The 12894-nt window shown below is 40.5% G+C and overlaps 1 protein-coding gene across 1 annotated transcript in view; it reads left to right on the forward strand.

The window, feature by feature from the left end:
- The first annotated feature begins 8596 nt into the window (after positions 1–8596).
- pcbp4 (poly(rC) binding protein 4) overlaps positions 8597–12894 on the forward strand; it is a 35876-nt gene continuing 31578 nt past the window's right edge. Inside the window, exon 1 of the mRNA XM_018686013.2 lies at positions 8597–9385. The gene's annotated coding sequence lies outside the window, so the exon portion shown is untranslated. The remainder of the gene's footprint in view (positions 9386–12894) is intronic.

Raw genomic sequence — 12894 nt, forward strand, 5'->3', positions numbered from 1 at the left:
ACCTGTTTATACTGAAATAGATTAGCAAGCCACTGCTCTCTGAAAACATCCTCTTCATGTTAGAAAATACAAATTATTTACTAAGTGTTATGTCTTATTGAACAAATTGGGACTTGTAGTTTTATTTTGTCATATTAACATGTATCTCACTGTAATTTAATCTCATCCCAGTATTGCTGAGGCAAGTTAGGTGATAATTCGCAAATTATACTCCATAATTAATCTACAATCAGAGACCCTGAAGGCAATTACAGGGGACTGGTCATTAGCAGTGTTGTAGGTCTGACCAGTGGCAGATCAGGCTACTCCATTATAGGGTAAACATGCCACTCTCAATGAGGCCTCATGCTAAATGGAAGTCTGAGGAAAAGCCCCTAATGGCCTCAGTGACTGGGGTAATAGTTTTATTATCAGAGACAAATGGGCTTAATGACTCTGAAACACATCAGCAAATACAGAAATCAGCAAATGGCCTGGCCACAGGATGACCCCAATGAGGAGCAAGAATCAAATCAAAACCCAGTGACTGAAGAGCCCCTCAGTAGCACCTAAATGTGTACTACAACTCTTTAGCTATCACCTGAAATACCTTTAATCCAATCCAACAGTGGAGTAACATGATTACACAGTATGACACTATGATGCTATATTCACCGACCAATACTCATCAGTTCCTTATTTGGATCAGTTTAGTAACTAAAGCAGTCAGCCTAATGTGGAAACAGTTAAGTTTAGTCATGACTTTAATTCTTTGTAGCCGTGAAAATTGAATAATTTTACTAAAGTGGTTGTTAGGATTACAAAGATGAGACTGTGGAAACAGCATGTGTACTGATCATCTTTTTTTTCTTTTTTTTAACCAATATTAGCAGCTGTCAGTTGGCCAGTCCACCACTTTGCGCCAGACTGAAATATCTCAGCAAATTTTGGATGGATTGCTATGAAATTTTGATACAGACATTCATGGTGCCCAGAGGACAAACCTTGATGACTTGGTGATCCCATGACTTTTCCTCTAGTACCACCATTAGATTGAAATTTGTGGTTTTGGGTGAAATGTCTTGACAACTACTCAATGGATTGCCACAAAACTTTATGGTTTTGGTTTATGACTAAATTCTCACCAAACTCAAGACATTCCCATCAGCCTCAGCTGCACCTTGTGTTAATTAGCAAATACTAGTGTGCTGACGTGCAAAGCTAAGATGGTAAAAATGGTTAACCTGCTGTCATTGTAATCACGTTTGCATGCTGATGCAGCTCAAAGTACCATTGTACTTTAGTACAGCCTCACAGCCATGGCTGTAGCCTCTCAGTCTTGTTATTTCATACAGTCCCTCTAGGTAACCTTAGATGTCAGATTTACCTGCAGTATATATCTGGTGTATATATCTGAGTCCAATCCTTACACAGAGCGACAAGCCAGTTCCGTGTAACCTGACTCCGTGTCCCTTCCTGTTACCTCTCTGGTCTAGATAATCATCACCTTCCTGTGTTTTCTGTCTTTGGTAGGCTAAGAGATTTATTAACTAGCAGGAACGTGTAAGGTCTCAGGAATGTGCTCCAGTTTTGTCCATTGGACCTGACGGTGACTGGCACTCACGCCTAACGTGGCAGGCAGCTCTGTCTCAGTAAGTCTGTGTGGGCTGCCAAGTGCGTGGTGCAGCACTTATGCTTGATAACTGGCTGAGGCCCTGGGCTTAGAGAGGATGGAAATGGGGAGAAAGTGAGGAAACCCACCGTCGGGTCCCAGGTGTGCACTTAATGCCACCTATCAATTCCAGCTCAGGGGTGAGGTAGACTACAAGCCAGATCAAATCATGAGTCAGAGCTGGAGGATACATTTCAGCCCGCCTTATTGTCTGACTAGTCACATGGTAGACTGTGATGGAATGAGTCAACAGCTACAGGAATCACAGCCACATATCTATCCAGGTGATATGTGGGATAGTGTGAATTGAATCTAGACTCATAATCCCATGTTAATGTCATATCTGTGATAAGAGATGGCCAGGAGCAGCAGCGTTCAAGGAGAAGGAATGGCAGCGTCTGAAGCTGCCTATTATGTGGCTCCCCATATCCACCCACTGCTTGGTCCAAGGCTGCCTGTGCTGCTTAGCTCTTGCACAGGGACTCTCTGTGATACAGCAGAGCTCTCAGTGCAGGGAGCGCAGTGCTGATGCCAAAGTCCTGTTATCCAAATCCTTCGGCACTGTCTCATTTAACAGATAAGAGGCTAATCTACAGGGTGGGCAGGAGATAGACCTACAAATACAAGGCCTCTCTTGTCACTCGCTCGCCATTCTCCACATTCCTGGAATCTGTATAGGCATGTGCAGACAAACAAAACCTTGAGGATCTTTTTCCTTTATCCCCTCAAGCTCAGACGGGTCGTTAGAATAGAAATATAAATCACAATGTATTTGTTCTATTTATCCGTCGGAATTGTTTTTACTCTTTCAGATGTAAATCAAAGCCGTCAATGGACCTCCTGTTGGTGCAAAGATGTTTGTATTGGTACAATTAATCAATGTCCAGCATAAAAATGATGGTAGTATTAAACCTCCAGTTAGAATTTCTGAGCATTTGATGTATGGACGGATACATACTGTAAAGATTTCTGATGGAAAATAATCTATGCAGTGAGTATACCCCCAGTGATTAAGTCTGCCATTATCAACACAGTCAATTTGATTCTTCTAGATTCTTCTTCTTCTTTTTACAAATATAATACCTTTCACTATCAATACCAAAAGAATACTTTTTATTTTAAGAAACAAAAATATATCTCTTAATCTTGAATGTCTTTTTAAAAGTGGAAGGATTCTGTTTTAAATTCAGGCTTATTAGACATAAGAGTAAGCAAATAACGTGGCAGTACTTAATAGTTTTTGATACTCAATACTACAGAGAAATTTCAGTCATTACCAAGAAATCTGAGGTTTAATATCTAGCCCTAATTGGTTCAGCTGTTCAGTTGGCAAGAGCAGAACACTGCTACTATGCTAGTTAGCTTCCACTGAAAACGCATGTAACTAAATAAGCATAATACTGCATCACAGGACAACAAAGGGTTAAAAACTGATGAATAAACAATGGTTTCAATAATTAAAACCCAGGGAGCAGAAACAGGCACAAACTGGCACGCTAACCAGCTCTCTAACAGAGTGTTTCTTGTAAATAGTTTTTGTCCTTTTGTTGGCATAGTTACAAACATTTCAGCCTTTATCCTTTATGTCAGGCCTTTATCACTGCAAATCATGTGCACTGACGTAGGCCTGACATTGGACAAAATGTTTGTGTATGAGGAGCTCATTATTAAGTTGCTGCAGTGTGGATCTTCTGATTTGAAGTTGCACATGTATCCATAATTAAAAATCAGTATGCATATTCCTCTCTATCAGTGTCAGCAAATACAAGCTCTGTTATGGTTCAACCACTAACTTTAGGTACTTGCCAAAGTTACAAAAGAACATTGGGGTAGTTGGTGTTGCAACACTATTGTGGTATTGTGTACAAGTACAGTATTGTGCTCGAGCACAGATCTCATTACCTGCTTCCCCACCTCACTGCATTTTCAAGATCAAAAGCTGTTTGAAGGTACTCTTCATACCTGATACGCGAGACTCAGTAGATAGCCCTATCTCTGAAGTTACAGTCAAGAGCTCTGGTATAGTCCCGGGACAGGAAGTTATCTTTAAGTTACGTTAAAAGTTTATTTCACTCTTTTCTGTTTAAAAGTGAAGATTCATGATTTACAGTGTACAGTCTGATTTGTTACGAGTAAGTAATCAGATAGTTTAAAGACCTTCAATAATGCAGAAGGAAGAAGAATTATTATTTCTTCACATCCTTATTTTAACTTCTGCATGCAGTTTTAAGTTCTCATTTTCACACCTCTTTGCAACGAAAGTCAGAGCTTCCCACACTTTTCACTATACTTATCAGATCGAGTTCCTGCCCACAGGCTGTTTCCAACCACAACACTAGAAACCATAGCGTCATATTGTTGCCTACATTGCATATTTGTGCACCTGCAGATGACACAGTATCCTTTGGACTGTTTGAGACATAGCCTGGAGGAGCACTTCCTCACACATCTGCCATGATCTCATCCTCAGTTTGATGGTTTTTTGTTTCTTTTTTTTTTTTTTTACACACACTGATTTAAGGGAACTACAACCCAGCACACACTGGCTGCAACTTGTTATTGAGACATTAAACAGTTTCATAATCAGTTTTGCGGCATGACTGTAAAAATGGAGGAGACTTGAAATGAAATCTCAATTTTTTAAGTAGTTCAATTAAAACTAGAACACGGTTTTGAACAAAGCCTCATTTATCTGGGTGCAGGAGGAGACTCATTATTATTAAATGGAAGAGAAATGTAGTAATGATCTTTCTCCTCTATAACAGTAAAGAGGGTATTACAGAAAGTCTTGCATTCACAAGGCTCTAGAATATTGCTTTTTAAAGCCCTATCTTAAGGTTTAAATGAAGAATTTTTCCATTAAGTGGTGTCTTAGTGTGCTGTTCAGTTTAATATCTAAGCACAGTGGATCTGTGGAGCCCATTTTATATCTTTAATTAATTACAATATAATTGTTGTATCACCTTAATGGTGCAGTGACATACGTATCACACTAGAAACACCACTCTTACGATGATAAAGGTGGTGTATGAAATGTTTATCTGGCGTGTGAGTGCACACCTCTTTGGTTGCCAGTGCCATGTTGTTTCTATGAAAAATTTGCTTGCTGTGGTTTAGTATAAAGTATAAATACACCGTGGTCAGTCTCAAGCAAGCAAGCTTTGCTCAAGGACACATCGATGATAGCTGAGAGGAGTGAGCATTTATAATTCACTCTATTGCTGAGATCTGACCTTTTACCTCACTGCCTCTGTAACAACTAGGCCACTACTCCTTAGGAGATGATGTAAGGACTTAAGTAGATTAGATTGCCATGTTGACATATTTAATCTCTTCATATTTTTGTCCATGTCAAGCATCGTTAGATTACTTGACTGTTTTTGGCCATCAGTGCTCTGTGGACATGAGAATATCAGTGGAAGAAGTGCTCAGATTTTTTTGCTTAAGTGAAAGTAGCAAGTAGTAGTAGTAGTAGTAGCAGTAGTAGTAAAAGTCCTGCATTCAACATTTTACTGAGGTTGAAGTGCAGTACAGCACCAACATTAACTATACTTGAGGTACCAAAAAGTAAAAGTACTCTTTTTCTACAGAAAATATCTTAGCTTATAATAATTTACACATTAATATGTATATCACTTTGATTTTTCAGCTAAAAGTGAGGCTAATTAATTAACTGGCTTCCAAGCAGAGAACTTGATTACACATGACGTCACTAATAGAAAACATTGATCACTGTGAAGATCAGATGTTTTGTTGTTTGACTGTTTGACTGTAATCCTAGCTTTGATACAAACATTAAAATACAACTAAAGGTGCATTCAATCACATTGAACAGCTCCCCTGTGGATCTGCGGGAAGCTCATCAGCAGATTTTTTTTTTTTTTTTAAAAAGCTGCTTTTTTGAACTGGTATTTAGTTTCTCTTATTTCATTTGATCTTCTTTTTTCTTTCACTGCCTCCAGAGTATATTTACTGCATTTTTTGTGTATGTGTATTTTTAATGTGTATTTTTAATGTTTATTTTGTGTATTTTGTGTATTTTTAATGTTTGCCACTCACAGTATGAATTTCATTAATGACGGTTGAGTGAATGATTGAAAAAGAAGCAGGATGAAATGAAATCTCATTATGTCACATTTAAATGGAAAATAAATAGAAATATGGAAGTTTATGGTCTTCCGGGCCTGTTGTGCATGAGTTTTTTCCCCCTTCAAGTATATACAAAACATTTACAGAGCATGGCAAACATAATCCTTGTTCTATAAGCCATTTAATACTAAATCTCCTATTAGTATTCATACTCCAGTCTGTTTGCTACAATGTCTCCTTTGCTTCCATTGTTGTAATTAATATACTTGCTTCAAAGCAAAGCCATACATCTTCAAAGGAAGTTATATGGAAATGTGCTTTCTAATATACATCACTATTTTGCATCTAAATGCAAATCATTGTCACTGTGGTAAACACTAAATAGCAGTTCACTGTACATGTGTCTGCATATGCATTTTGTTTATGGGTCTCTTTCATTCTTAAAACAGGAACAGCAGTCAAATGAAACACCTGTAGCTTCTGTTGTCTTGTAGTCGAAGGAAGATATTTTTAAGTTTGTACAAGAAATCTCTTTCATGTTTGATAAGTAAACATCAAAAAAGAAATGTCGAACTATTGCTCCTTGCTTGAGAGGGAATGAAAGATGATTTCAGCTTCCAAGATCAAGCTACTGCAGAAGTAACTCTAATGAAAGGCGAACCTACACTAAAAGCAGAACATTGCCCCCCCCCCCCCCCCCCGTTTGTTTTCAATCACTGTTTGTCAGGATAAAGTAAAAAAAAAAAAAAAGGCATGAAATCCAATGCAGAGCCATATTTGTTTGTGCATGAGGGGATTGGAGAGAAGAAGAGAGACGTTCCATGGCTGGGTAATTGTAGTTGTTGCCCTGGTGTCATCTCTTGTTGTTTCAGTGCCATTTAGTATGAGAGGTATTTGTTAAGCTTGAATGCTCCCAGACAAGCAGAGATGATATACATTGTGTTTGCCAAAGCAAATGGGGGCCTGTATACCACGGCTGATTTCAGCGCAGGCAATTGTGAATTTGACATGACTATCTAATTCCCAACAGTATTTGATTTCAGAAATTATGATGTTACAGTGAGAACACATGCAGGCAATTCAGGCTTAACCAGAGTAAATTAGAAATTATTCAAATACAGATCCCCAGTGTGTTGTTCAGTCACTAAAAAGTGAATCCAAACCATAAAATTAAACCAAAATTAACATGTAAATCTCTCTCTCCCCTTCACACTTTACATTCTGGCAGGAATGCAACATCTACACACACATATATACTGTATATATGTGTATGTATATGCCAATGTATACGTATACACATACACATAGCAGGGAGGAAATCTGATTAACTTCTAAGAAATCCAAAACCGGGTGCAGCTCTGTCAGCTTGTCCAGCTGTGATTCAGTGCAGATCTGACTGCGTTTATTATACCCGTTGGTTGCATGTGGCAAGTGTATTGATGCAATCCCTCTCCCAGCTGATGGCTGTGTCATATCCAACAGAGCACCTTCGCTGTTTTAAAGCCACATCACCATGACTGATGGCTGGCGGCGGCCTGACCCACGCACCCCTAGTGGCGGTTGCATTTTTTTTCTTTTCTCCCTCTCTCTCTCTTTCTCTCTCTCTCTCCCTCTTTTTTCCCCATAACAAAGCACCCTGTCTCTGCAAGATGGATTTGAAATCACACAGCACCTCCTACTGTTTGAAAAACAACATCTCGCCCTGTCGGTGGACCAGATGGACCACAGCAAGTTATTCAGTAAAGCTTTTACACGGGTAGGTGCCTGATTCATAGGATGTTATTATGTAGAAACTTAGATAGAGTTGCTTTTGCATGGTTGACAGATTAAACAATAATAGGGCATATTACTTTGCTATTGCATGCTTTAAAGTTATATTTCCCTGTCAAAAGAGTCAAGACATGCAATAATGTGTCTTTTCAATCTATATCACTGTGCAGGGACAGGGCTGTAATCCCTGTAATCCTGTTTGATAATTTCATCTCTTTCATCTTAATAAGTGACCCTGTAAGTACTGAAAACAAGCAGTGCCCTGAGTCATAATTCTCATCATACATTTGGGAAATAAACAGCTAATAACCTTAACAAACTCTGAATATATCTTCTGTAAATATCTGCATCCTCGCCCACCCCTGATCTTATTTACTTTATGTCGCCTCTCTTCTCTGTTTTGACTCCCAGCCAAGAGAAAATGTCAGCATCAGACAGACAAAGTAACAGAATGTAACAGCTCAGAGAGACAGTAATAAAAATGTCAAGTAGCGATGAATGAAGGTCTTTTATTTAGGAATGTAAATACAACTTCACATCCATCGTCTTCTCATTCTTTTGCATGAATGAGAGGCACTTGAGAGACGACCGAGAAGATTTGTGAAATGGATGGAGATGTCACGCTCAAATTACCCAGATGCACAGGAGCAGTGGGAGCTGTCTAGCTGTCTTTCCTCAGTGTCTTTAAATTAATGAGCCATTTTGTCAGGTGAAAATTCATAATAGGAGCATTTTGCTTGTTGTGGAATAGACTAATTCACATCACTCTGTCCCTCTGATGTTGTTTGTTTCACATTTCTCAATAGTAAAAAAGTGTCAGCCACTGACAGTATTACCTATTATTATCAGTGATATTACCATCCAGAATTTGTGCAGGATTAGAGGGAACAGAAAATAGATGGATGGATGAATGACGTTATAATACATAAATCTATGGATACTCCTTTTTTTCAGATGTGTAAATTATGTTGATTGAAATCTTGCAATATCATAACCATTGCACTAGATGGCGCTGCGTGAGAGAGAGAGTTACTGATCTCACGCACAACAAAAACTTCAAAAGAAAAAGCAAACAGCTTCGGTTTACATTGCCGCCACCAGGTTTGATCAAGCCAATGAATTATGATCTGTATGCTTGTGTGGGCAGTTTGATTTACACGAGTAGAATTTATAGGCGTGTATAGTAAATTAAGTGTAAATTAAAAGCAGCGGTGATGTAAAAAAAAACAAAAACACTGGGCACATAGAAATCCTCCTAGGCACTGTTAATGTCTTACTGAAAACACTCACTGTAATTGAGGCGAGGTAATACCACACATTTCTGAAGTGTCTGATTGATTCAGCAGATGTAATTTCCTCGGTCATGCCATGATTTCACACCGCGCAGAAGCTCAACGATCCTGAAGGTGTCGATCTGCGGTGCGACGCACAGGGCGAAGCGCGCTGTTGCGCTCCCAGCAGAGGTCCTGTGGGGACAGGAGGGATCACACCACACCGGCCGAGGCGGGGATACAAACAAACATCATACAGGAGGCTTGAAGGTAGCTGAGCCAGGGGATTTTTTTTTTTTCTTTCTTTCTTTTTTTTTTATTACCCAGAGAGCACTCGGCTCTCTTCCCACGGGCTACGCTTCGGTTTAGTGGTGATCAGGGTGAGCGGGGTGGTCGCCGCCTGCATCTCTCTCTCTGCGTGTGTCTCTCCCCTCCTCAGCGCACAGGCGCCCTGCACTTCAGTCTGCTGACACACCGGGGAGGACAGTCCGCACTACGCGTCCGTGTCATTGGACTCTATATGTGGATACAAAGCCCGGTCAACACACATCCATGGGGATACTTTAGTGGGAATTGCAGCCCGCGACCTTTTACATGAAAACTGGTAAGTGACTTTATTTTTGGACAGCATGTTCCCAATTGTCCAACTTGAAACAGCTCTAGGTGACATTCCTGACCGCTATCGACTGTCAAATACAGTGTCTTCTTAATGGAATTACACCAAATACAGAGATATATTTTCAATTTCGCCTTCAAACTCTTTTTAAGGGACAATCGCCGAATTAAAACCAGAATCAGGCCTTTTAACTGTTCAGATTCTTACTGCCTTTCTAAATCTCTACAGTCTCTCCTGTTTTTTTACTTGGGCGCACTCACATGAGTAGAGTATACTATGAAGTCATTTGCCGTAGATTCATGCGCTGGAGCTGAATTAATGATCAGCCATAAGCTGACTGAGGTTGTTAAATCCAGCATATGGCAGAAAGTCGCCAGATGAGCAGAGGGGGTGGGAGGGTGGCGGCGGTGTGGAGTTGGAGATGGGGGTGGACGGACACAGTGAGACCGAGGAGACAATTGGTCTCTTGTGTGTGGACGGTTTTATGATAATGAAAGTGGACCCCGTTGGCCGGGGCCAGCCCTGAAACACACAAAGATCATTCTCAACAAGTCCGATACTGTGGGCGCCTGCCTGCTCGGTGCTGAGGCAGCGAGTGTGTGTGACAGCACCATTATTCACCAAGATGCCTAATTGCATTAGTTTTACACTGGACGAAAAAAAAAAAAAACTGTACTGATGAGCTGACCCAAATGAAAACCAAAACTCAGTGCAGATGTCCTCTGGCTGGAGTCACGTTCTATCTTTACCATTAAATGTCACTATCTCTGCTCACATTTGGCAAACTGTAAGAAAGTAACAGTCATGTTTATTATTCCTGCTGTTCACACAGTTTACACATATTCCCAGACTGTTTGCTAGACATAATTTACAGCCAATAAATACCATCAATTTTAAGAATCATTTTCATTAAACACCAGGGCACAAACAGGCTTGTCATCATCTTAATTAACCATATTGTGGATTCTAGGGCAAATTAGTCCTGATGGTAATCTCTAGATTTTAATAGCTGGAATGAAAATGAGTCCTGTTTCCCCTTCCAGTTTTGTTAAGACTCACATGTCTTGCATGTTTGGTCATTTTAGCACCACAGACCCATGAGATGGATCATCTTTAAACTCTTCAGTACAATAAAATCAATTGAAAAAAGGTATCTGAGAGTGGAGCAGCTGATTGATCAAGGAAATCGTGGTCGTTGCTGCTTGGAGATGCTCATGAATCTTGCATGGGTACTTCCAGTGTCTACCTGTTAGAACAAACAAAAACAAAACACACACAAACACATACACACACACACACACACACACACACAAAGGAGAGAAATGGAAAACAGTTGGAGAATTGCTCATCACTTCGGCTGTAACTAGGAGCTGTTTGTGGGAGAATTCATTTGGATGTAATGCATTGTATGAGAAGTAGGTGAACATGATTCAGATTTATCTTCAGAAACATGGAGATCAATAAGGAATATAATTTTCCTGTGTGTGTGTGTGTGTGTGTGTGTGTGTGTGTGTGTGTGTGTGTGGTGAAGTGGGCATCTGCTTGAGTGCAAACACACTGTTTATTCCTGAAAGAGAAAAAAGGGAGTAGGACGCACAATTTGGCTGATTTGAGAGGCACACATATCTTTCAAAGGGACTCCAGAGGGGGTGGCACAAAGACAGACCGTCATGTTTTGCTGACTCTCTGTCCAAATGCAATTCCTTAATGCACTCTGAGAGTCGGAGATCTAATAAGAAGTGGAAGAGCATCTTCAATAATGAAACCCCACCTGCATCTCTGCTGCAGAGCGAGGACTGGGGCCGAGAGGCTTCATAAATAACAGAATCCAGACCTGACACGTGCTGCTCCAACGTCTGTGAACTGCCAATAATCCCTCTCATCTAGTAAGATGCTGTTCTTGCAGACTGAAGGAGGGCAGTTGGGGGGGGAGGTTGGGCACAATGCTTGGTTTTAGTTTGCAGTCATCAAGTAAATGCAGCCCAGTGCAGCAGCTCTATTAAAACAGTTCTGCAGAGACATCATGGATATTCCAATCACCTTTTTACTGATGAAGAGAACAGAAGAAGAGCTTTCTGGGATAATTTAGCCATTAACAACACAGAGGAGCACAATTGTTCCCACTGACAAAAACATCCTCAATTGTGTGCAAATTTAAAAGTCATGTCAACATCTGATTTATCTTAAATTGTTTTTTCTCTGGCCTAGAACCTGTAGTAACTTACAGTGCTTTTGGACTTTTTTATGAGGGTGGATCACTATCATCATCTTCACTCAGGCTTTCATTTAGATGTTGTCACAGGAGCATTGTTGTGAAACAAATTAATTTCCTCTCCAATATTTGAGATAAATCCCCTGTAGCAATTAACCTGCATTTGAGCAATTAACCTGTGCTTGTCGCTATCTACTGTAATAACTACAGACTCTTGAGGCTCAACTCCCATACCTTCTCCAGCTTTGTCGATTGAAATAGATTTCTGCCATGTGTTCATTATCCTTATGTTTTACCACAAAGTAGTGTACATGAAAGGCATGAGGCCAAGTCACGTGGGTACTTAATGATTTGTTATCCTGCAGCTTCTATGCAAATAACCAGTGTATTTCTTTGTTTGTGGACCCTCTTGTTCTGCTATGAGGAGAGCCTTTCTTATGAAACAGAATGTGACCCTCACCGCTGTTCTTAAGACTGACCTAGTGGTTGACAGAGCTGCGGGCTGTCCCTGCCATGAAAAGATAGCACTGTGTCGAGCTCCAAAGATTGACCCAGCAGGCCTCATGACTCTCCCCCTGTTGTGTCTCGCAAAGAGTCTCATGAGTGTGATTTATTTAGTTCAGAAGTCACCCTGAAAGAGCAGCTTTCATGCCGCCTATGCCGTACAGAGAGCAACTCAAGAAATAAGGATAGGTGTATGCTAAGTACGCCGACTCCAGTGAGTAAGCGCTGTATATCAAGCGAATGAGCTAGAAGACTGCCTTCGTGACAGTAATCCGCTTTGCTCTACAGTACACTAAATGGAGGTTTTTCTTTCAATTGGCCATCTGCATCAGTGTGTGTGTGTTTTTTGTATTGCGACCAAGGAGGAGAGAAGCTTTTTATCCCCCCCTTCAGCTGCCGAGTGCCTGAAATATTTAACAGGGACTGCACTATTTTTGGGTTTGTGCTCAGTTTGTTGTGGGGCTTATGTAATATGTAGTTTCAGCTCAACGTGCATGGTTCTACTGTGTACCAAATAACACACCATCAGCTCGGCTTACTTAAGAAAAGTGATGCTGTAAACAGTATGTACTCTACTGTACTGCATGGCACTATAAAGGATACTCTACAGCAAATCGGAACAAGGACTCCCGCACCATCTGTGCACTGATGAATTTAATTGCCATTTTTAACAGAGTGTCTCGCACGTCAGGGAAGCAGGGCCGGTCCACGTCTTCTCAGGTTACGCGTTTCTCAGAGATATCGATCAGCGCTTCTCTCTTCCCTCCAAGTGTCCCCATCT

The sequence above is a fragment of the Lates calcarifer genome, linkage group LG6, assembly GCF_001640805.2.
Source record: "Lates calcarifer isolate ASB-BC8 linkage group LG6, TLL_Latcal_v3, whole genome shotgun sequence".
In the NCBI taxonomy this organism is placed as follows: Eukaryota; Metazoa; Chordata; class Actinopteri; family Centropomidae; genus Lates; species Lates calcarifer.